General features: G+C 37.6%; 1 long non-coding RNA gene across 1 annotated transcript in view; it reads right to left on the bottom strand.

The window, feature by feature from the left end:
* Positions 1–25,654, bottom strand: part of LOC125921157 (uncharacterized) — a 58,320-nt gene extending 32,666 nt beyond the window's left edge. Inside the window, exons 1-4 of the long non-coding RNA XR_007457316.1 lie at positions 25,261–25,654; positions 22,630–22,725; positions 3,308–3,364; positions 1,336–1,427 (exon numbers count right to left, since the gene is read on the bottom strand). This is a non-coding gene — a long non-coding RNA (uncharacterized LOC125921157). The remainder of the gene's footprint in view (positions 1–1,335; positions 1,428–3,307; positions 3,365–22,629; positions 22,726–25,260) is intronic.
* Between the last annotated feature and the right edge of the window lie 720 nt (positions 25,655–26,374).

Below are 26,374 nucleotides of genomic sequence, written 5' to 3'. Positions count from 1 at the left end.
ACTAAAAATTATTTTATTGGGAGAAAACAAAAGCCCTTAAAAATGAAGATTTTCCAGGTGAATACTATAGAAATACTGAGGAACTGTAAATGTATTCTTTTTGCTGATTCAGGTAACGCTATTAATATGAAAATATATAGAGCAAATTTTGGCCAAGCACCAGCTGAATATAGTAACAGCAAACTTTTCACTATTGGGCATGACTTAAAATCTTTGTTGTACATTTTTTACTACAAAAAGTGTTCTATTACATTTTTTTCTGATTATTACCATCTGCCCTTTTCATTATAACTTTAAGCTATAACATTAAAATCTTCAAATCTACAGTTTTCCAAATAACTTGCATTAATATTTTCACATCTGTTAAATTCATTGGACAAATAAATAATTCAAAGGCTATTTAAGATTATGAAAGCACATGTTTTCCACATTGGCTTATATTTAAATTTTTCCTTCATGTTTCTTGTGTGAACTCTGGAAGTAGGGGGCTGGAAATTATATAGTACTTTGGATTTGTTAGTGCCACCCAGCCTTGGAGAGTAGCATGAACACTGCTCCAGCAGGTCACCATTTTGAAGATGGGCCAGATGTGCGGCAGTGTTATGGTGGGCAGGGAAGTCTCAAAATAACATGCTACAATCTGCCTATGACTCATCAGCGTGTGTGTGTGTGTGTGTGTGTGTGTGTGTGTGTGTGTGTTCCCACGCAATGTTTTCGGCCAAATGGTGCTTAAAAATACTGACAATATTTTACCTCCGCTTGAATCTTGTGATTATCAACTGTGAATTTTCAAGAATGATGCAGAGGCAAATGACTAAAAGCATATAACTAATTGAGGACTGTAGTCCCCAAGGACTAAGAGTAGTTAACTAGGAGTAGAAATTAGGGATATTGCTGCATTAACTTAAGTAGAACCCTGGGAAATAACCATTAAAAAAAAATATATATATGTGTGTGTGTGTATATATATATATATATATATATATATATATACACACATTTGTTGAATTAGTTGATGTTAAATAATGGAAAGAGAAACATTAGTTTTTTTTTTTTTTTGTTCTTTCTGCCATTGTTATGATATTCCCTATAATGATGAGCTATTATGCTTTTCTGGGATTACTCAAAGCTAACGAAAAAGATATTATTGTCATTTCCCAATTGAGAGTGCTAGAAAGATATTGGGGTTGTGGACATATATAGATAGTAAAGCATTTCAAAGATAGAATGATGGATTCACTTTTATATTTTCCTAAGCTGTCAAAACTTCAGTGCTGTGATTTTACCATGTTAGGAGAGATTCTTATTTTCCATGTGTTTGATTGACATACTCACTTTGTGTCTTCACCTTTTTGGGGACGTTATTACCAGAATCTGCTTGGAGTGGGGTCCTGGCTTTCACAAAGTAATTTTGATGTCATTCCTTCCTATGAGAGGAAAGAGAAAGCATCTTGAGGAAGCAGCTTAAATTTGGGGTTCAAATCTTGCATTAGAAAATAAGGAAAATAAGGGGAGTGGATATGGCATCAAAATGTGGATCAACTTTTCTGAGAGATGCCTGTGGTACTGCAACAGGAGACACTCTTCTTTCCCTCTTCTAAGGGTGGTGATGTGGACTTCCAGCATGAAGAAGGGTCAGATGTATTTTCACAAAATCCAACAGATTGTATTTATTTTTAAGAATTTAGTAGTCAAATACATCATGTAATCATATATTTTCAAGTCTGACAAAGTGAAAAGTCTCTGTGTTCTTTGGACCTCCCATCACTTGGTTCCTCTTTTATGAAGCAATGAATGTGATTAATTCTTCTGTAGCTTTCAAGAGATATTTTATATTTTTTCCAAGCAAATTTATATGTATAAATATTTTTCTTCTCTTTTACAGAAATGGTAGCATAGCGCATACAGTGTTCTGCATTTGCTTTTTCAGTTAATACATGTAGAACTCTTTCCTTATTCATTTTGTTGTTATGGGTTGCATAGTATTCCATTGTGAGGATGCACCATAAATTATTTAATTGGCTGACTATTATAAATGTTTAAGTTGCTTCCAATCTTTTGTTCTTATAAAAATGCAAGAAACCTTGTGTACTGCTGGTGGGAGTGTAAAATGGTGCAGTTGCTGTATAAAAGAATTTGATAGTTCCTCAAAAAGCTAAGGATAGAATTTCCATATAATCCAGTAATTCCACTTCAAGGTATATAACCAAAAGAATTCAAAACAGGGCCTCAGATACCTGTATATTGATGTTCGTGGTAGTATCATTCACAATAGCCAAAGGTGGAGCCAACCCAAATCCATAAATAGGTGAATGGATAAACAAAATATGGTATATACATACAATGGAATAATTATATAGCCTTAAAAAAAAAAGAAGGAAATTCTGATACATGCTACAAGGTGAATGAACTTTAAAACCATTATTCTAAGTGAAATAAACCAGATACAAAAGAACAGCTATTATGTGATTCCACTTAAATGAGCTACCTAGGATATGCAAATTCACAGAGACGGAAGGTAGACTAGTGGCTACCAGGGGCTGGGAGGAGAGGGAAATGGGAGTTATTTTTTAGTAGGTACAGAGTTTCTGTTTGAGAAGGTGAAAATTCTCTGGAAATAGATAGTAATGGTGGTTATATAACAATGTGAATATACTTAATGCCACTGAATAAAATATTTAAAAATGCTTTAAGTAGTACATTTTATGTCATGTGTATTTTACCACAATACAAAAGTAACCCCCTCAAAATGCAACAGTGAGAAACCTTGTATACCAAATTCTGCATGCTTGGAGTATATCCTTTTGACAAATTTATAAGGTGTGCAAATGATGGTTTGGACTTTGATAGTTGTTTACCTTTTCAACAACAGTGTATTAGGTTGCCTCTTTCCTCACATTCTAAGAATGTATTTAATTAAACTTTTCTCTTTCTGGCAACCTGATAGGTGAAAAATCATTGCTTTTTTTTTTTTCTTTTTCTTTTTAGAATGGAAAGGAAACTGTAAACTTCCTTAAGGGACTGGAATTGGGATCCCATTGGCCTTCTATATTTGAATGGGGAAGATGAGACACATTAGAGTTTTTAACCCAGGCTCTAATGGAAACTATATTTGAGTGATACATTATTAATTAATTTTTAAATGGCCTTAGCCAGAGATGGGTTAAAAAGTTTGCCCAGATGACATATATAGTATTGTTTCAATCTGTACACTTTGTAATTTGGGGGCATTTTAACTTTTTTTCCCAGTTAATTTATCAAACCTCCAACAATGCATAAGATATAATGCCTGCTTTGAGGAGCTCACAGTGTGATGGGGGAAGCCATCTTGAGAGCATTCCAGGTAGGACAGGTGGGCTGCAGCCTAGAATGAGAAGAGTTCTTCTGATTAGCATGTTTTCTACTCTTCAGTAAGTCCAGACCTTGGGCAAGTCTGAGGCTCAGTCTCTTGCCTGTGGAGTTTCTCCTGGACCCCAAGCTTGAGAAGGGGTTTTCACTTTCACTTTTGGTCAACAGCAAGGTCAACAATAATTCTTTTTCATAGTTTGGAATTCTTGATATTAGAGCCATAGTATGTGTGACAAGTGTACCTGTCCTTTCCTTACTTCCTCCCCATTTCCCTGATTCCTTTTTTTTTTTTTTTTTTTTTACTTATGTGTCTTACTTCTTTCTCAAACCCTCCTGAAATCTCATCTGTATTACCAAGCCTTTCTCCAAAGCCTTTCCTACTTCTGCCCACCTTTTACCTATTAATCATTTGTTTCTTCTCCAATTATTTATTTAGCATTACTTTTGTGCTAGACAATAGGTTGAGATACTGAGGATACAAGGATGAATAAGTCCAGTCCCTGTTCTCAGGCTGATACTATTTGAGTGCTTTATTACCTTTATTATAGTGCTTGCCACAGCTTGCCTTGTATTACAGGGCAACCTAATTAGCCGGAGAGCATTTTGATTTGTATGCCTTCAGCCATAGCACATTGCCTAGGACACACAAATGTGTATTGTCCAACCATTCACTTGGGGGGGGGGGGGGGTGGGGGGGGGGAGAGAGAAGAGATAGAGATAGAGATAGAGATAGGGAGAAAGAGAGAGAGAGAGATTGAACATTTACTCTGTGCCAGGCAGTTGGATAAGGGCTTTACAACTATTATCTCATTTAACTTTTCTCAGAACACCATGGAGCAGGAATTATTAGTTTCACCATTTCACATGGTAGGAAACTGAGAAACAGTGCTTAAATAACTTGCCAGGGTCACATTGCTGAGAAGTGGCAGAGCCAGGATTCATTCCTGTAGAGTCTGGTTGTAGGACTCTTGCTTTTGGCCACTGTGCTAGATTGATTTTCTTCTCAGTCATCATTCTAGTCAACAGGGCAGTCACATAATCAGCAGCACAACCGCAGTCTGCTTGTAATTACGCTTTAATCATTTTGATGTCTCCAAGGTTCAGTGGCCTGTGTTTGTGTGTTTTACTAAATGTGAGTCCACAGCTAGGTTGTAGTACTGAGCTGGTGAGCTCCAGGCAGCAGGTAGCTTTACATGATGCTTATAGACAGATGTCTGCATTTGTGTGAGCCTCTAAATGCCATGAGATGATGATAATGAAGCTGATTTATGCCACTTACCAGATGGGTCCCCAAAGCTGCTTGGAAACTGGCATAAAATCAAAGGCAACTTGCAGATAGCTGTGATGTGACAGCTGATCTTGAGCAGCCTTTTGGTGTGGTTTAAACCAGAGGGTTTCACAAGCTTCACAAGCTTGTCCACTGAAGTCTTATAGCAGTGAATAGTGAAGCATATGTGCCTCTGTGATCTGGTGATGAAGCATGGAATGATCAAGATATGCCATGCCTTGATGTCTCCAGGTTTTAACTTAAAATTAAATGCTTATTTTAATAATCTAATAATCAATAATAGTAATCTAATAATAATCTATCCATGCTTATTTAAAAATGACAAGGTTTTTGATTATTTACCATCAAATACATGGGTACTGTAAGAAGTGTGGTATAATTTTCTGCAATGCCAAGGTCTCTCTGCCGCACCATCTTCTTAGACTGCACTTGAAGGAGCACTGGTTAAATAAAACTGATGTAGGACATTTGAGGTGTGGCCACTTAAAAACAGTTATTGTCATGCCAAGTAAGGGATTAGAGGGTCCTCAAGTCCATGGCCATACTACTCTGAATGTGCCTGATCTCATCTGATCTCAGAAGCTAAGCAGGGTTGGGCCTGGCTAGTACTTGGATGGGAGAGAGGGTCCACAAGCTGGTCTTTGCCAATGCACAGTCTAAGGCTGACTGCCCTTTCTAATGGCTGTTTTCAGTCATGGTCATCTGATGTCCCTGTGTGTAGAGACAGATGTAAACTCTCCTACAAGCAGTGTGGACTTATGTAATGTTACAAAGATGATCAGCAGTGTCTCCCTGTCCCTGGGGCTCTAAGTTAATGTGACTTGACCCCCGTCCACAGTGGTACCCATAATTTCTGTACATTTCTAAGGGATTATTTTCTTGAGGCTTTCTCCAGTTTAGCTTTTTATGTCTGCAAGTGTTTTCTGTTTGGTTTTTGTCCACCTGTATGCAAAATTCAGTGCTTCCACTAGTTAACCACCCCAAATCCACCCATTCTAAGCATTTCCTGAGTTTGTAACTGGACTGAATATCTGAGGAATACAGTCTGTCAACAATTTCAGTAGCTCCTCCATCTTCTCTCCGTACCCTGACTTTCTTTTCTTTCACCCCTTCCCTCTTAAGAGCAAACAAATTGCTCTCTCTGTCTCATGCCACATAGTTTGCTTTCCTCTGAATCCTTGGCTTCAGTTGACTCCTGCCCTGCAGGACTCACCTACCCCAAGTGGCACTACTGAAGCATTTTCCCAACAAAGGCAATTCTCTCACTAAGCGGAATTCTCATACCAGTTGCCAAGAGAATAAAATGTTCTTCATCTACCCCCCAATAATAAAGTAACAAAAGTTGAGAGTGATTTACTTTCTTTTAGAAAATAAATTAGAACAGACTCAAGGTTATCTCAGTAATAATAGCACTCTCTCTCTCCCTTGCATTCCAATATGCTGTGTTGAATGGGAAAGAAAGGCATGAAGTTACAGCTTGCTCAAAGGGAATTGAGCGTAGGGGTGCTATCTGTGTATGACAGGGGACAAAGAAACCTCTTCTACTTTGCCTGATTCCTGAAGAATTGTTATCTAGCATCTACTCCTACATCCCCAAAGTTGAATTTACAACCTCCTAGAGCAGCAAATAGTTTTTTGGGCAATACTGACAATTTAGACAATTTTCCTTTGTATTAAACTGATATCAACCTTCTGGAGCTTCCATCCTTGTATTCTAGCCCTATTTTCATGAACTCTGACTAATTTGACTTCAGTTACATTATATACTCTACATCCCAAAATGTATACTTGAGAAACTACTTTCCTGCTCCAAATGTCTTGGCGGTTCTCCATTCCTGAGAGAATAAAATCTTATCTCCTTAGCAGAATTGTCAATATCCTTGATAAAGAGGATTCAAACATCCCTTTCCACCTTAACCCTCTGCTTTCTCCTTGTCTTTTGTTTCCTGTTGTCCAAGTTCCTCTAATTCCCCAAGTAGGTAGGTCACTTTACTTGTTTTTATTCTGCTTTCCTGCCATTTTTTAAAAAGCTTCCCACCTGTCCCATCTCCACTGATCCACATCTTATTTATTTTCCAGTGGTACACTTACCATGAAGCCTTCCTTGATTTCTCCAAATGAGTTGCTGCTGTCTCTGGGCTCCCTATTGTTACTATATATATGTGTGTATAAATATACATATACACATATGTACATATACATATATGTGTGTATATATTTTTTAAGTTTATTTATTTATTGAGACAGAGACAACATCAGTGGGGAGGGGGCAGAGAGAGGGAGGGAGAGAATCCTAAGCCTGACACAGGGCTCAAACCCACGAAACCATCAGCTCATGACCCAAGCTGAAACCATGGGTTGGTTGCTCAACTGACTGAGCCACCCGGGTGCCCTTCCTTATTACTGTAGATCTGTGCTGTCCAATATAGTAGCAAGTAGCCACACGTGACTATTGAGCACGTGAAGTGTAGCTAGTCCAAATTGAGATATGTTGTTAAATATAAATTACATCCTGGATTCAAAGACTTAGTACAAAAACAGGGTGTAATTTTTTATATTTACTCTGTGTTGAACTGATAAGATTTTGGTTATATGGGTTCATGTAAAATATATTATTAAGTTAATTTCACCTTAAAAACTTTTCCAGTGTGGCTACTAGAAAATTTAAAATTACATATGTGGCTTACATTGTAATTCTCTTGAACAGCTCTGCTCTGCTTTAGACCATTATATGGGATTCAGTGTTCAGCACCTTGTACTATCACTCTGTGCATTTCACTCCCTGCTGCTAGACTTTAAATTCTCTGAGGCCAGGACTTATAACCTGCTATTCCTCACTACTCCCCCAAAGAGCCTTTTATTCAGCGGATGTGCAATATATGCTAATGAAACAAAACAGAAAACTTTTTGTTAGAAGGAGTCAGAAATTCAAATGCCTACAGAGACCAGACAGGTAACAAAATTACATGAAGTGAGCTAGGTTTAATGGATCTTGATGTCAGGGGCACAGTAGGATTTAGGGGTCAATTAGCAGTGACTGTGGTCACCTGGAGATTCACAGCTGTGTAAAGGAGGCAGCCACTTCTCCCCATCAGCTAAAATATTGCCACATAGGAATGTAGGTCTAGAGTTGCCTAGTTCCAATCTTTTGAGAGAAACTGGATATCTGGACTTTTATGTGAATATAACTTGATTTTTATATTGGCCTAATTCTTTAAAAAGTTTGTGTGAGCCAACCAAAACAGTTTGGTGGCCTGGTTACAGCCTGAAAGTTACCAGTTTGCGCTTCTTATCTAAAGGATAAAATGAAATTTACTTGCAGTACCATGTTAGGAAAGAGTAAAACTATTTATTATTGTGGTTTTGATCAAGAAGGGACTGGAATTTGGGCCCTTGAATTTGCAGATTGTTCAGAAATTTATTGGTAGATGATATTTCCAAACATTTCAAATACTTTGTTAAAAAACATATCCTTCTGCAGAATTTATCAAGACTTAGACCCTTATGGGAAAAAAAGACAGATGTGGAGTTTATGAAATACTTATTGACAGAAGTGTGAGACTGTCAACTTAATGCAAAGGGAATAAAGTGTCTTTCATTCTTAAGTCTGTAACTATTTAGAGTTAAGGAAATGGTCAAAGAAACTGTCACCTACTGAATTTTCAGAGTTCACGTTGCCTGTGTGTTTTCAGAAAGAATCTTGTGGTTGACTGTTGTCCATACATGAAATGACAAAGTTAGAATGAGCTGAATACTAGTCAGAATAATGTTATTTTTAAATGACAGTGTGCTGCTTCTAAGGTAGATTAGCAGTACTCCTTCTTTGGATTTCATTTCTTTGAAATCCAAAATCAATAGACCAAGTAATGCAAAAGAACTCTGGCTTAGAATTGTATTGTGTGTTGAACAGATTCTTATTAATCATTTCCTTTTTTTTTGGTGATTTTATAGAGCTCAGTAACCCATAGTCCTAACAATATCAGAATTAGCTTACCAAAGGGGTCATTATTCTATTAAGTAGTAAAATAAATGAAGATATGTATAAGTGCACTTCAATTTCAGTTTTGTTATTTTGCATGTAACTTGAGCACCTGATATCAAAGATTCTATTTACAGTGTTGTCTTTGAAAGTCATCTGTCATGTATAAATGAGTTTCTGAGCATTTAAAAAATCTCCTAAGCAAACAGAAAGAAGGAGCATGTTATACGATATGAAATCAATGAATTAAGATAATACAGTATTCTCTTAGGCAAATTATGCTGTGTAATTAAAAGCTAGGAACAGTTAATATAGAAATCTGAAATATATTTAGATTGTTAGTCAAGTATCAGTGAACTGTAAATTCATTCTGATTTGTCATTAGCCTTTGAGTAAGTCCTGAAATGTTTCTGTTCCTCAGTTTCCCCGTTTCCAAAGTAGTTGTAATAATCCCATTTATCTCTTTAACATAATCATATACTGGCGTAGAAGACAGTGCTTTTTCTGGCAAAGTGTTCTGACATCTGGGCAGATAGATGTGGTTGTCATTTCTACAGTATATTGATGTAACAAACATTTTATAAGAACAGCCTACCTTGCTTTATAGCATCTTATTTTTTACAAAACCAGAGAGCAGCTATTATATTATTATTTAGCCTTACAAACCTGTTATGAAGAGTAGAATAACCATAGAAATTAAGATGATCATATGTCAGCTATATATTTGGATAAATGACATAATAACCATAACATTAATGGAAATCTCTTAATGAGATTCCCAAATGAGAATTCCAAATAAGAAAAAAAAACTGTCATTGTTCATATTCCCTTCCAGTCCTAATCCAAATGCATTTGATTGACCTTTTTACATAACTGTAATCATAATAAACATAAAATTTAGTATTGTCTTTTGTGACAATATACTCTATTTCCCCATGTTTTTTCTTTTTATTTCATTTTTGTAAGTTTTTCATTTTAATTCCACTATCATTAACATACAGTATTATATTATTTTCAGGTGTACCATAGTGATTCAATAATTCTAAACATTACTCACTCCTCATATGATAAGTGTACTCTTAATTCCCTTTACCTATTTCACCCATCCCGCTACCCTGCTCCCCTCTGGTAACCATCAGTTTGTTGTTTACAGTTAAGGGTCTGTTTTTTGGATTGTCTCTTTTTTTTTTCCTCTGTTTTATTTCTTAAATTCCACGTATGAATGAGATCATATGGTATTTGTCTTTCTCTGGCTTATTTCATTTAGCATTATACCCTCTAGATCTATCCATGTTGTTGCAAATGGCAAGATTTCATTCTGTTTTATGGTTGAATAATACTCTGTTGTATAAACACACCACCTCTTCTTTATCCATTTATCTATTGATGGACACTTGGGCTGCTTCCATAATGTGGCTATTGTAAATAATGCTGCAATAAATATAGAAGTACATGTATCCCTTTGAATTTGTGTTTTTGCAGTTTTTAGATAAATACCCAGTAGTGCAATTATTTGATGGTAGGGTAGTTCTATTTTTGACTTTTTAAAAAAGTTTTAGTTATTTTTGAGAGGGGGTGGAGGAGGGGCAGAGAGAAAGGCAGAGAGAGAATTCCAGGTGGGATTTACACCACGGGGCTCAAACTCATGAACAATGAGACCATGACCTGAGCTGAAATCAAGAGTTGGATGCTTAACTGACTAAGCCACACAGGTGCTCCAATAATTCTTTTTTTAATTTTATGAGAAACTTCCATACTGTTTTCCATAATGGCTCCACCATTTTTCAGTCCTACCAAGAATGCACAAGTGTTCTATTTTCTCCATATCTTCACCAAAACTTGTTTTTTCTTGTCTTTTTGATACTACCCATTCTGACAGGTGTGAGGTGATATCTCATTGTAGTTTTTTTCACTGTAGTTTTGATTTGCACTTCCTTGATGATGAGTGATATTGAGCTATTTTGCCCATATTTCTGCATAGTTTTTAAAACCACCATTTTATATGGCTGTGTAACACTCCTTTAAATAAAGGTATCATAATTTACTTAAGTATTTTTCTATTGGTGGTAATCTGGCTTTATTAACTCTTTAAAGGAAGATACCCCAGAAAGGAATAGTAAAAAGTTAAAAGTGTTCCACCTTAACTGGTGGGAAGTAGGTTGTTGATGAGAAAAGGCTTTAAGGTGTCTGTCACCTCCCTGAGTGTGGGATCACCTGCACAGGCCAATGGTCTTGTACAACAGAGTGCAGCCGAAGTCAGTGGTAAAGACACAGATTGGGAGGATTTTGGCATGTAAAGGTCATTCAAGACATGGGACTACAATGTGTATAGTTCAAGAGAAACTGAGGACAGGACTCTAAAGGACAGTCATATTTAAAGGACAAACAGAAGGAGCAGAATGCAAAGGAGACGAAGAAGGAATGGTTAGAAAAACAGTAGTGTTATAGAAACAAAGAGAAACTGTGGCTGTCAGTGATGGTGTGACTTGCATAGGGGCAGAGCTGACTCTGGAATCTAGGGCTACTGATTTCTCGCCTAGACATAGTTCCACCACTCCTGAGGTAGGCACAGATTCCTTCCTTAACATTTTTGATATTCTGCCTGGTTTCAGTCAAGGATAGGATGCCTCCATCTTCCTAGATCTCTTTTGATTCTTTTAAAATTATGTTAATTTCTCAATCTGAATGTGTTAACAGAATAGCTTGATTTAAAAAAAGTAATGTTTTGTCTATTTCCAGTGCTATATTATAGCAATAGTTCCCAAAAGTTGGTTCAAGGATGCTGCCAGAGTTTCAGTTTCATTAGATTTGAGAGGGCTTCACAGGTTTGCATTTTTAATAAGCTCCCAGGTGATTCTGATGTTCATTCAAGTTTGGGAATCCTTGATTTATTAAAAGAATGTAAAAAAGAGATTTTGGAATGGGACATCTACAAGTTTGCCATACCAGAGGTTTAAATAGATAAGGCATATAGTCTCATTTTTCATGACAACTTACTCTCATAAAGAATATATGTTTGCTGAACTTTTGCTCTGATCAGAATACTAGACAGGAATCTGAGGAAATAAAAAAAAAAAAAACAAGATAGCATGAATAAATAATAGAAGCAGTCATAATGCACAGAGAGAATGAGATTCCTAGATAGATATTTGTGAAAAGTAACATGCTTCGAAGCTAATCACAGCCCGTGGGAAAAGGAGAGTGGTATAAGAGGATGCTTCCTCCAGGGTCCTTCACCTGTGTAATGCTTTGTTTCTTGCCCTTCTTCATGGGGAGCATGTGTTGCACTAGAATGTGCCTTCTTGGACTTGGCATGAGGTGCCTTGGTTTGGAAGCCTGCTCTGCCCTTGCCAGCTGAGTGGCCCTCAGAGAGTTCCTTAACCTTTCTGAGCCTGAATTTCTTGTCTGTTAAACATGATAACACCAGCATGAAGAATATTTTGACAATGGGAACATGAAATCATATTCATAATTAACTCTCAAAGGAGCAATTTCCAGTGTGCTCACTTTCTAAGGAATGTTTGTGTAATATAAACTTTTTAAATGTTTAAAAATAACTGGTTTTAAATATTCTTTTGTTGTTTGGGTGTGGTGTGTATTTAACTTGGTGTCCCTTTTTTTTTTTAAACAACTTTATTGAGCTGTAATGTAAACATATAATTCACATGCATAAATTCAACCATTTTTTTTTTAATTTTTTTTTCAACGTTTTTTATTTATTTTTGGGACAGAGAGAGACAGAGCATGAATGGGGGAGGGGCAGAGAGAGAGGGAGACACACAGAATTGGAAACAGGCTCCAGGCTCCGAGCCATCAGCCCAGAGCCTGACGCGGGGCTCGAACTCACAGACCGCGAGATCGTGACCTGGCTGAAGTCGGACGCTTAACCGACTGCGCCACCCAGGCGCCCCAAATTCAACCATTTTAAAGACTTTACAGTTCAACGACTTTTAGCAAATTTACCTAGTTGTTCAACCATGATCATAATCCGGTCTTAGTAACTTGGTATCTTACAGCAGTGGTTCCTAAAAACTGTGTTAAGGGGACCAGAAGTTCTGGTTTGATAGATCTGGACTGGGGCCTTTTGACCTATGCTTTTTATTAATGAATACAAACATTTCACAGTCTCCTTTAATGTTGTATGAAATTTATAGATAAATTCATGACTAAATATTAAAGATTGGTTTTGGAATATGCATTAAAAATTATACCTCCTATTCTTTGTTTCACTGCACTTTAAGTTTGACGTTTTTTTGGCAAGAGTACTTGCCTTTTAAAGTCTTTAATGGGGGCGCCTGGGTGGTACAGTCAGTTAAGTGACTGACTTCGGTTCAGGTCATAATCTCCTGGTTTGTGAGTTCGAGCCGTGCATCGGACTCCACACTGACAGTGCAAAGCCTGCTTGGACTTCTCTCTCTTTCCCTCTCTCTCTCTGCCCTTCTCCTGCTTGTGCTCTCTTTCTCAAAATAAATAAACTTTAAAGTCTTTAGCGAATCATTTCCTTTTATTCACATTTATTCCTTTTAGCTAAGTTAAAAATATGACCTTTTAATTGCCAATTTAAATACCTGTCTTTAGTTCTTTTCTAAAAGATGGTTTTGATTTTATTATAAAAGCTTGTGTGCTTTTAAAATCTTTCCTCTATCCTATTATTCCTTTCATTTCATGTGGCCTCTTAGAAACAGGTGTTTCTTTGTGGTGAGATTTGACTTAATTATAATAGAAAGAAAGGAGAGGAAGGAACCTTGTTCTGGTAGGTTTGTTGCACTCAGGAGGCTCTTTAGTAAGCATTGTAATGAACCTTGTTCTAGTTGATGAATGAACAGATTTTATCTTTATTTAGAGACTCTGCTAGATCGGAAGAGTAATATGGAAAGATTTTGCTTTAAACAATATCTTAGAGCTAAAAAGACTAATTTGAGTGATCTTTTCCCACTGACTTAGGGTTTAAATTCATGAGGACTCTATCACCATTTTTTGTTAGTGTTTTCCTGTTAGACTTAAGGTTTAGTTCTGTCCTTTGTTTGAGGTTTCTGTCAACCTATCTGTTATTGGTTATGACTTAACAATTTTGTTTACATTTAAGTGCATGTCTTAAAATATGAATAATTTTCTGATTTTCATTGGAAAAACTCAGTTGTGGAGTCTTCAGTGGTCCTCACCTCCCTCAGGCTTCAGTGCAGAGGCCTTCTATTTCATTCTACCTACATAACACTTGCTTCTGTTCCTCTTGATCCCTTTTGTGTGCTTGGTCATTCCCGATATATTTGGAAGTCATTTGCTTACTTGTTTTTTGCCTTTCTCCCTCCACTAGAATGTGAACACCAAAAGATCAGAGACTTTTGTTCACTACTGTATCCCTATGTATAAAACAGTGGCTGGTTCTCAAAAATAATTTCTTGAGTATATGAATATTTTTTATTTTTTATTTATTTTATTTGGAATTTTAAAAGGATTTTATTTATTTATTTATTTATTTATTTATTGGTGTCAAGTTTTTAATTTAAATTCTAGTTAGTTAACACATAATAGTGGTTTCAGGAGTAAAATTTAGGATTCATCACTTACATATAACTCCCAGGGCTCATCACAACAAGTGCCCTCTTTAATACCCATCACTCATTTAGCCCATCCCCCACTCACCTCCCCTCCAGCAACTTTCAGTTCTGTTCTCTATGATTAAGAGTCTCTTACGGTTTGCCTCCCTTTCTTGTTTCTTTTTCCTTCCCCTATGTTCATCTGTTTTGTTTCTTAAATTCCACATATGAGGGTTATCAATTGCTATTTAGTTTTCTCTGACTGATTTATGTTGCTTAGCACAACAGATTCTAGTTCCATCCATGTCATTGTAAATGGTAAGATTTCGTTCTTTTTAATGGCAGAGTAATATTCCATTGCAAATATTTACCACCTCTTCTTTATCATATTATAGATAATTTATCTATAAATTATCCATTTATCAACGGACATTTGGTCTCTTTCCATAACCTGGCTATTGTTAATAATACTGCTCTAAACATCGTGGTACATGTGCCCCTTTAAATCAGTATTTTTGTATTCTTTGGGTAAACATCTCGTAGTGCAATTGCTGGGTCATAGGGTAGTTCTATTTTTAACTTTTTGAGGGACCTCCATACTGTTTTTCAGAGTGGCTGTACCAGTTTGCATTCCCACCGTCAGTGTAAGAAGGTTCCTCTTTCTCCACATCCTTGCCAACATCTGTTGTTTCCGGTGTTGTTAATTTTAGCCATTCTGACAGATGTGAGGTGGTATCTCATCACAGTTTTAATTTGTATTTCCCTGATGATGAGTGATGTTGAGCATCTTTTCATATGTCTGCTGGCCATCTGTATGTCTTCTTTGGAAAAATGTCTATTCATGTCTTCTGCCCATTTCTTAACTGGATTATTTGTTTTTTGGTGTTGAGTTTAATGAGTTCTTTATATATTTTGAATACTCACCCTTCATCCAATATGTCATTTGCAAATATCTTCTCCCATTCCATAGACTGCCTTTAACTTCACTGATTTTTTTCCCCCTTGGCTGTGCAGAAGCTTTTTATCTTTTTTGTTTTAATGTTTTAGAAGCTTTTTATCTTAATGAAGTCCCAATAGTTCATGTTTGCTTTTGTTTCCATTGCCTCCAGAGACATATCTAGTAAGAAGTTGCTATGGCCCAAGGGCGCCTGGGGGCTCAGTTGGTTAAGTGTCCCAACTTTGGCTCAGGTCATGCATGATCTTGCAGTTCGTGGGTTCGAGCCTCACATTGGGCTCTGTGCTGACAGCTCAAAGCCTGGAGCCTGCTTCAGATTCGGTGTTTCCCTCTCTCTCTCTCTGCCCCTCCCCAACTCCTGCTCTGTCTCTCTGTCTCAACATTAAACAAAAAAAAAAAAAAAAAAAAAAAAGTTGCTATGGCCGAGATCAAAGAGGTTGCTGCTTATCTTCTGTAGGATTTTGATGGTTTCCTGTCCCACATTTAGGTCTTACATCCATTTTGAATTTTTTCGTGTATGGTGTAAGAAAGTGGTCCAGGTTCATTCTTCTGTATGTTGCTATTCAGTTTTCCCCACACCATTTGTTGAAGAGACAGTCTTTTTACTTTTTTAAAAAATTTTTTTTCATGTTTATGTATTTTTGAGAGATAGAGAGACAGAGCATGAGTGAGGGAGGGGCAGAGAGAGAGAGAGGGAGATACAGAATCCAAAGCAGGCTCCAGGCTCTGAGCTGTCATCACAGAGCCTGATGTGGGGCTCAAACTCACGAACCGTGAGATCATGACCTGAGCCGAAGTCGGACGCTTAATGACTGAGCCACCCAGGTACCCCAAGACTGTCTTTTTTCCATTGGATATTCTTTCCTGCTTTGTTGAAGATTAGTTGACCATATAGTTATGGTTCCATTGCTGGATTTTCTATTCTATTCCATTGATCTATGTGTCTGTTCTTGTGCCAATATCATACTGTCTTGATGACTACCTCTTTGTAATATAGCTTGAAGTCCAGAATTGTGATGCCTCCAGCTTTTCTTTTCTTTTTCAGGATTACTTTAGCTATTTGGGGTCTTTTGTGATTCCATACAAATTTTAGGATTGTTTGTTCTAGCTCTGTGTAAAATGTGCTTGGTGTCTTGATAGAGATTGGATTAAATGTATAGATTGCTTTGGGTAGTATAGACATTTTAACAATATTTGTTCTTTCAGTCCATGAGCATGGATGTTTTTCCATTTCTTTCTGTCCTCTTCAATTTCTTTCATAAGTGTTGTATAGTTTTCAGAGTACAGATCTTTTACCTCTTTGGGTAGGTTTATTCTTAGGTATCTTAATAGTTTTCAGTGCGATTGTAAATGAGATTGATTCCTTGATTTCTCTTTTTGCTGCTCATTTTTGGTGTATAGAAATGCAACCAATTTCTGTACGTTGATTTTATATCCTGTGACTTTGCTGAATTCTTGTATTAGTTCTAGCAATGTTTTGGTGGAGTCTTTCAGGTTTTTTGTATAGAGTATCATGACATCTGCAAATAGTGAAAATTTGACTTCTCCCTTACTAATTTGGATGCCTTTTATTTCTTTTTGTTGTCTGATTGCTGAAACTAGGAGTTCCACTACTATGTTAAATAAAAATGAGGAAAAACTTTCAGTTTCTACCCATTGGGGATTATATTAGCTCTGGGTCTTTTGTATATGGCCTTTATGATGTTGAGGTATATTCCCTCTATCTCTCTACTTTGTTGAGGATTTTTATCAGGAGCAGTTGCTGTACCTTGTCAAATGCCTTTTCTGTATCTATTGAGAGGATTATATAATTCTTATCCTTTCTTAATATGATTATCATGTTGATTGATTTGTGAATATTGAACCATCCCTGAAGACCAGGAATAAATCCCACGTGATTGTGGTGAAGGAGTCTTTTAATGTACTGTTGGATTTGATTTGTTAGTATCTTGTTGAGAATTTTTGCATCTATGTTCATTAGGAATATTGCCTGTAATTCTCCTTTTTAGTGGGGTCTTTGTCTGGTCTTGGAATCAAGGTAATGCTGGCCTTGTAGAATGAGTTTGGAAGTTTTCCTTCCATTTCTATTTTTCAGAACAGTTTGAAAAGAACACGTATTAATTCTTCTTTAAATGTTTAGCAGAATTCCCCCGGGAAGCCATCTGGCCCTGGACTTTTGTTTGCTGAGAGATTTTTGATTACTGATTCAGTTTCTTTTCTGGTTATGAATCTGTTCAAATTTTCTATTTCTTCCAGTTTCAGTTTTGGTAGTCTGTATGTTTCTAGGAATTCTTCCACATTACCCAATTTGTTGGTATATCATTTTTCATAATATTCTCTTATACTTATTTGTATTTCTGTGGTGTTGGTTGTGATCTCTCTTCTTTCATTCATGATTTTATTTATCTGGGTCCCTTCTCTTTTCTTTTTGAGAAGTATGGCTTGGGGTTTATCAATTTTATTAATTCTTTCAAAAACCACCTCCTAGTTTCATTGATCTGTTCTGCTGGGTTTTTTGTTTGTTTGTTTGTTTGGTTGTTTGTTTCTATATCATTTATTTCTGCTCTGATCTTTATCATTTCCCCTCTGCTGACTTCAGTCTTCATTGCCATTGCTTTCTAGCTCATGTGGGTGTAAGGTTAGGTTGTATATTTGAAAATTATCTTGCTTCTTGAGGTAGACCTGTATTGCTATGTACTTCCCTGTTATGAATGCTTTTGCTGTCTCCCAAAGGTTTTGGATTGTTGTGTTTTCATTTTCATTTGTTTTCATGTATTTTTTTAATTTCTTTTTAAGTTTCCTGGGTGACCCATTCATTCTTTAATAGGATGTTCTTTAACCTTCATGTATTTGAGGGCTTTCCAAATTTTTTATTGTGTTTGACTTCAAGTTTCATAGCATTGTGATCTGAAAATATATATGGTATGATCTCGAATTTTTGTACTTATTGAAGGCTGATTTGTGACCCAGTATGTGATCTGTTCTGGAGAATGTTCCATGTGCTCTTGAAAAGAATGTGTATTCTGCTGCTTTAGTATGAAATGTTCGGAATATATCTATTAAGTCCATTTGGTCCAGTGTGTCATTCAAAGCAATTGTTTCCTTGTTGATTTTCTGCTTAGATGTTCTGTCCATTGCTGTAAGTGAGGTGTTAAAGTCCCCTACTATTATTGTGTTATTATCAGTGTGTTTCTTTATGTTTGTTATTAATTGATTTATATATTTGGGTGCCATCAAGTTTGGGCCATAAATATTTATAATTGTTAGATCTTCTGGTTCGATAGACCCCTTTATTATGATATAGTGGCCTTCTTCATTTCTTGTTATAGTCTTTGTCTTAAAATCTAGTTTGTCTGACATAAGTATGGTTACTCCAGGTTTCTTTTGACATCCATTAGCATGATAAATTGTTCCCCATCCCCTCACTTGTCGTCTGTAGGTGTATTTAGGTCTAAAGTGAGTCTTTTGTAGTCAGCATATAGATGGGTCTTTTTCTCCTCTCAATTCTGATATGCTATGTCTTTTGATTGGAATATTTACTCTATTTACATTCAGAATGATTATTGATAGATTTGAATTTAGTGCCATTGTATCACATGTAAAGTCATTGTTTCTGGAGATTTTCTCTGTTCCTTTGTAGCCTTTGTTGCTTTTGGTCTTTCTTTCCCACTCAAAGAGTCCTCTTTAACATTTGTTGCAGGGCTGGTTTAGTGGTCATGAAGTCCTTTAGTTTTTGTTTGTCTGGGAAACTCTTTTGTCTCTCCTATTCTGAATGACACCTTTGCTGGATAAAGTATTATTGGCTGCATATTTTCCCCATTCAGCATGTTGAAGATATCATGCCACTCCCCTCTGGCCTGACAAGTTTCTGTGGATAGATCTGCTGCTAACCATATTTGTCTTCCCTTGGAGGTTAGGGATTTCTTTTCCCTTGCTACTTTTAGGATTTTTTTCTTTATCTCTGTATTTTGCAAATTTTATTCCAATATGCCTTTGTGTTGGCCTGCTTTTGTTAATTTTTATGGGAGTTCTCTGTGCCTCCTGGATTTGTATGTCTCTTTCCCCCAGATTTAGGAAGTTTTCAGCTATAATTTGCTCAAATAAACCTTCTGATCCTTTTTCCGCTCTTCTTCTGAGACTCCTATGATATGAATGCTATCATGCTATACAGAGTTGCTGAGTTCCTTAAGTCTACATTCATGATCAAATAGTGTTCTTCCACTCTTCTTTTTAGCTTCATTATTTTCTATAATTTTATCTTCTATATCACTTATTCATTCCTCTGTTTCTTCCATCCTTGTAGTCATTACATCCAGTTAGTTTAGTATCTCAGTTATAACATTTCTTTATTCCAGCCTGAATAATTTTAGGTCTTTTTTCTTAAATTTTTAAAAATGTTTATTTTTGAGAGAGAAAGAGAGACAGAAAGTGAGCAGAGGAGGGGCATGGCAGAGAGAGAGAAGGAGACACAGAATCTGAAGCAGGCTCTAGGCCTGAAGCTGTCAGCACAGAGCCTAATGCAGACCTTAAACTCATGAGCCATGAGATCATGACCTGAAATGGTTGGATGCTTAACCGACTGAGCCACCCAGGTGCCCCATTTTAGGTCTTTTATCTGTGTTTTCTCTGCTTTTCTTAAGCCCAGCTAGTATCCATATGATTGTCTTTTTAAATTCTGGTTCAGGCATATTACTTATGTCAGTTTTGATTAGATTCCTGGCCATGGCCTTTTCTTCTTCTTTCCTTTAGGATGAATTCCTCCATCTTGGCGTTTTGTCTAGGTCTCTGTCTTTTGTGTGTTAAGAAAGCCTATTACATTTCCTGCTCCTGAGAGTAATAGCTATATTAAGAAGATGTCATATACAGTCCAGGGCCTGGTGCTTCAGAAAGTGTTTCTTGTGTATCTTATGTGCACTCTGCTGTTGTGTTTTGGCTGCTTTTCACCTCAGGTCAGTCCTCTGCAGAGTTTCTCTTTGCCTGCAGTGGGGAGTGTTTGAACCTTGTTCAGGGTGTGGTGAGTTTCAACTAGGTGTTTTGATCTGCTTGTTAAAACAGATCTAGGGTGCCTGGGTGGCTCAGTTGGTAAAGCATCCGACTTTAGCCTCAGGTCATGATCTCGCGGTCTGTGAGTTAGAGCCCCGCGTCAAGCTCTGTGCTGACAGCTCAGAGCCTGGAGCCTGTTTCAGATTCTGTGTCTCCCTCTCTCTATGACCCTCCACTGTTCATGCTCTGTCTCCCTCTGTCTCAAAAATAAATAAACGTTAAAAAAAATTAAAAAGAAGAGGCTAGATCCTATTTTACTAGATCTGAAGTTTTGCAGCACTTTATGGTCAGTAGACTTGGTGCATTTGGAGGTTTGTGCTGGTCCTCCGAGGGAGGGGCTTGCCTCTCTTGTTCTGGGAGGGGGAGTTTACGCCTGCTCCTGTTCAGGAAGCTGTCACAGAAGAGCGAACAATCTCCCCTCACTTGTCCCAGGCATTCCTCAGATCCCTGCCTTCATCCTGTGTGTGTCCGAGCCATCTGCCCATTCAGTGGCACAGTGCCTGTGTTTTATTTTAGGCATGCTGCCTGGGTTTCAAAACTCCAAATTTTAGGAACCCCATGCAGCAAGGACCCGCACCAGTCCTCTGGGGGTAGGTCTTACCACACTGTGGCTGGTACCAGTTTGTTCCAGAAGAGCAGTTGCACAAACTCACAGGGGCTTGGAGTTTATGGTAATAAAGTGCAGCAAAAAGCCAGTGTCCAAGTTGGCTACCCTCAGCAGGTGTCTCTGCTCCCATGCTAATGAGTGGGCGGTGCAATGGTGCCTGCCAGCTCTTTTGTTCCCAGAGAGGCAGTGCTACCTCTCCCAAATGCACTCCAAGAAGGGGAACTGCTTCTCCTAGTGTGACCCAGGGGATCCTTAGACCATGCTGTCCATTCCCAGGCCTCTGCCCTCCTTCTCCGTAGGAGCACTGCTATGCCTGCCAGACTCAACTCAAGTGATGGCATAGACTTCTAAAACTTGTATTTGAGCTCCACTGCTTGTGAAAACTTGTGATAATCAGCCCTTCTCATTTTCCTAGTCAGTGGTTTTGGGGAAGTGTTTTTCTTATGCAATCCCCTGCCTGTGATCAGGCTCTCTCCCCACATGCAGCACTTGTGATTCATTTCTTCCCCAAATTATGTCTCCGCACCTCCTACCTTCTACAGTGTGGCCCTTTTCTCCCTCTAGTTGTGCAGTTTGTTCCCTCAGTCTTCAGATCGATTTCTTGGGTATTCAGAATGATTTGACATTTAGCTGTGTTCAAGGCATGAGGGATAGGGTCCTCTTACTCTGCCATCTTAACTCTAATTTATTTTTTAATAATGGGGCATACTTGTATCCTGGGTTATCTGTCTTCTTTTTTTTTTTAATTTTTAAATGTTTATTTATTTTTGAGAGAGAGAGACACTGCGAGCAGGGTAGGGGCAGAGAGAGACACAGAATCTGAAGCAGGCTCCAGGCTCTGAGCTGTCAGCACAGAGTCCAACACAGGGCTCAAACTCACAGACGGTGAGATCATGACCCAAGATGAAGTTGGACGCTTAACTGACTGAGCCACCCAGGCACCCCTGTCTTATTTTTTTTACTTGGTTTTTTTTCTTTGTAATCTGGAAATCTTCATTTTTAAATAAGTTTATTTATTTATTTTTGAGAGAGAGCGAGAGCGAGAGCGAGTGTGAGCCGAGGAGGGGCAGAAAGAGAGAGAGGGACAGAGAGAGAATCTCCAATAAGCTCCATGCTGTCAAGCATAGAGCCAGACATAGGGGCCAAACTCACTAATCACGAGATCATGACCTGAGCCAAAATCAAGACTCTGATGCTTAACTGACTGAGCTACCCAGGTACCCCTGGAAATCTTCCTCATTAAAAAAATTTTTTTTAATGTTTATTTATTTTTGAGAGAGAGAGAGAGAGAGAGAGAGATAAAGCAGGGCAAGGGCAGAGAGAGAGGGGGACAGAGGATCCGAAGCAGACTCTGTGCTGACAGCCGAGAGCCTGATGCAGGGCTCAAACCCACAAACTGTAAGATAATGACCTGAGTTGAAGTTGGACGCTTAACTGACTGAGCCACCCAGGTGCCCAAAAATCTTCCTCATTTTTAAAAGCTTTACCATCTGCTATGGATTGCTAAATTTCTGATTTTTATCTGCATATAAAGGTCTGCCCACCCCTGCCCTCCTTCAGTTTTAAGTGGGAGTTCTGGGGGAACCTCTTCCCCTCTGCCTCTTTCCTGGCCTGCCCTCCGTCACCGGTCACCAGCCCTCCCTCTTGACCAGGCAGAGGGTAGAGCGGGCGGGCAGGGGCGTGAGGTGGCCCGCAGCCCCCTTCTCTGGTTGCCAGTATTCCCCTGTCCCTTTTTAAAATGAAATGCCCTCGTTTGTAAATCCTTAGACGCTTGAGAATAAAACCCCTCCCTTTTCTTCCAAAAAAAAAAAAAAAGGAAGAAGAGTTCATTACCAACGGCACTTCACTGTGGCTGCAAAAACCTCTGCTCACCTTCACCTTCTTTTCCACTTAATTGCTGTTTCCTGCTAGGTTTCTCAGCTTCATTGTTTATGTTGCCCATGAACTTTGGCAGAAGACATGCAACCCCTGAGTCAAAGACAAAGGATGGTTTATTAGTTACAGAAATAGCAATAACCAGAGTATCATCATTACCTTGTGCCATTTCCCCAAACCTCAGTTCCCACAAGGCAATATGACAAATAGGCGACACCTGCACACATAGTGGGTTATATTATAGTAGAGGAATCCTATGTTTAGGGAATCCAGATCTTTTATAGTAAGCTAAAAACATATTTGTCCTTTGCCACAAAGGGGGGACATAATTTTTGTAATACTGGGCAGTGAACAAATCTATGGTTGCTGTGAAGAGACACTATCTCCAACTTCCAAGGCTGTTCACTATACAAACATCCTTGAAAAGATGTCCAAAACAAGAGCAGTCATTGCTTCTATTTGCAAGAAAAAAACAACACAATCAGAACCAATCCCTTAAACCATCAACTATCAAGGTTTATCTTATAAAGCTAGGTGACTTTCCTCTTAAGTTTCTATATTGTCCTTTCTAGTTAGCCTTATAGCGGCTTGTGTTAATGATTTCACAGAATCTACTTAGGCCTGCAAAGAGGAAGTCCAGGGCAATTTTACCACCCATAACAACTTTGGTCAGTGAGTTGAAGCTGATCTGAATACAGAGCCAAAATGATATCATTGATCATTTCAGGTAAAGTCAGGAACAGTTTTCTAACTGGATGACTACCATTATAGGAAAAACTGCTTGTAGGGTAAGTATTAATAATGAGCCAGTTATCCCCTTGGAAGCTCCTTAGAGCAACCTAGGGGATCCTTCCTCGGTTGGAGTGATTTCTTCATTTTGGAGAGATTTCTTCAGTCATCTGAGGGTTTCATGGTCTGTTAATGATATTTGTTTAAATACTTAAAAGTCTTTTGCGCCTTAGGTGCAAATCTCTGTGTCAGAGGAAGTTAATGTTCAGCTTCCATATGAGAGATTTAGTCCTGGGGACACACATCATGTCCCTGGAAAAATAGTATTGTTTACAATTGTTCCTTCAGGTGGCAGAGTGGGGATAAAATTTCCCCCAGAGGGATAGCGAGCGCTTTTTCATGATTAGGCCAACAATAGGCTTAAATTTGCCACTTCCATTTGGCATATGAAGCTTGTCTGACCCTCTGTGTTAGTCATTAAATCTGAGTTGACCCACCCTCAAAATGGGAATAGGCCACAGAGTCAGAAGTTCAGTTTTGACAAGATCCATAGCAGCTTTTCAGAAGGAGTATACCTGGTGTTTGTGTCAAGGAGGCAAGGGTTCCAAAACCCCAGGAGACACCTATGCATGCATGCTGCCTCCTTTTGCTTGAGGCTCCAATAAGCAAAATTAGGCACAGAGTCCTGTAGTTCAATAGGTTCATCAGGGTGGTGGAGCTTCAAAGGTAGAGAATATGTCACCCAGGTGCCCCATCCTAGGTGATTCTAATGTGCAACCAGGGCTGTGGACTAATGACAGGAAGGGCTGAGTTCATCATTTTATATCTCAGGGTGTTAATCTCAGTTTCTGGGTGGAGTGGAGAGACAGGGTAAGGATATTTTTCTTTTTCTAGGACCCCCAGGTTAAGTGATAAGATACAGGGAGCCAAGACCTGCATGGTGCTAGCAGTGTAGTCCGCTTCTGGCTTAAGTCTTAAATTAAAAGTGCAGAATAAATCATTGAATGTCAGGGTGAAAGAAAATATTTCTTCCTGCCTCATCCAGGAAGAAATAAGATGGTTTCATTGTCTGAAGTGTCTGTTATCCCTCTCTCCTACAGACACTAAGAGAAGAATCATCTCAGTAAAACTCCTTTGGAGTGTGAATTTATGCAATAATTTTCAAAAATTTTAGGAATATATTATATATATATATATATATATTTTTTTTTTTTTTTTTTTTAATTTCCAGCAGAGAAATAACATTTCAAAAATTGCATTTTGGAACTAGATTAGTGAGTCTCTTGCTTATGCTAGACCTTTTAATTTCTCTTAAAATAGTGTTTCAGTTATAAAAGTGCTTTCACCCTTCTTCCTTTGAATTACTCAGTTTACTGGTGTATTATTGAAATGGCTTTCAAAAAACATTTTTGGGAATATCAACCTTTCACCAGCCAAAAAGTACTCACAACCAATTTCTGGACAAGCAATGTTATTGTCACACTATTCCCCATGTCAGTCATCAGAGAGAGTTCATTTTCATCATCAGCCTCCCTGCCCCAGCTTCACTTATCTCCATTTGCTGATATCTGTATCCTTAACCATGGTTCTCATGAGATCCACACCTTTATATCCAACTACTTACCAGACATTTAGAGCAGAGGAAGTGTCTCAAAAGTGCAATTAATAAAATAAAAAATACATTTCTCTACCTTCTCCACCCCCAAATCTGCTCCTTCTTTTTTTTTCTTTTCCTTCTCAAAGGCATCATCCACTCTGTTACCCACATCAGAAGTTGGGTGGTCAGAGTACTTCCCATGTCCAAATTCAGCAGTGATTCTTGCTAGCCCTGCCTCCCTATAATCTCTCACATCTGTCCCTTCCTTGCTTTTGTGGCTCTTCCTTAATTCACACTCTTACCTGAACTCTGATAAACTGCCAGAATTGCCTGTCCCTAGTCCATTATCCACATATTATCTATTATGCCTGAGAGATCTTTCTAAATATATTTTTGATCATTTTATTACCTACTTAAGATTCTTTAATGACTTCATAATAACCAAAGGATTAGATTTCAACTTGGCACAGAATGGCTGGCCCTTGTTCACCTTTGCAGTTTTTGTGCTACTATGGTGCCTCATGTTGAACTTTTTCTGGCTAACTCAGTATCAATTTGTTTGAAATGGAGTTTGACTTGTGAGAATAAGATACTAATTTGTGTTTCTCCATTTTAAATGGAGACATTTTTTTCTGTTTTTTTTGTATGCATTTTTATGAAAAGTATTGCTAAGGTATAACATTATTGTTTGAAATTAATATGTTTTAATAAAATGGCAAAAATTGGGATTATCCTTCCTAAGAAATTCAAAATCTCTGATTATCAACCCTGAGGAAAGTTTAATGATTGAAGACAATTTAGTCTTTTGGAAGTATAAAACATGATCTGATAAGGATTTATAAAATTGGGATTATCCTTCCTAAGAAATTTAAAATCTCTGATTATCAACCCTGAGGAAAGTTTAATGATTAAAGACAATTTAGTCTTGTTAGAAGTATAAAACATGATCTGATACGGATTTATCTAAAGAAATTTATAAAGTTTAGGTATGTTGTAGGATTTCTTAATTGGGACTTAACTAATTAAGATGTCCCTTACAGTTAACTTAATAAAGTCTTAATTCCTAAGTTCATGTGGAATTTTATGTGGTTCAAATTTTCAATGTATAATACACCTTTCAATTTAAAAAATAACTCAATTGATTCTTTAAAAATGTAGTTGAAGGTGTGATAGGCTCACAGGTTTCAAAATCAAAATATGTAAAAACCTATACAATGAAGTTTCCCTCTACCCTGGGCTCCATGTGGTCAGCCTTCTGTACCTCTGTAGTCAGGATACCAGGAATATGTTTCTTACACATCTTTCCAGAGTTCCTTTATGTATATACAAGTAAATACAAATATATATTTTTATTTTTATCCATTTCTAATGCAAATGGTAGTATAATACATACATGGTGTTCTGCAGCCTGTGTTG

Source organism: Panthera uncia, chromosome C2 (genome assembly GCF_023721935.1).
Source record: "Panthera uncia isolate 11264 chromosome C2, Puncia_PCG_1.0, whole genome shotgun sequence".
Lineage (NCBI taxonomy): Eukaryota > Metazoa > Chordata > Mammalia > Carnivora > Felidae > Panthera > Panthera uncia.
This window is presented reverse-complemented; position numbering and strand designations above follow the sequence as displayed.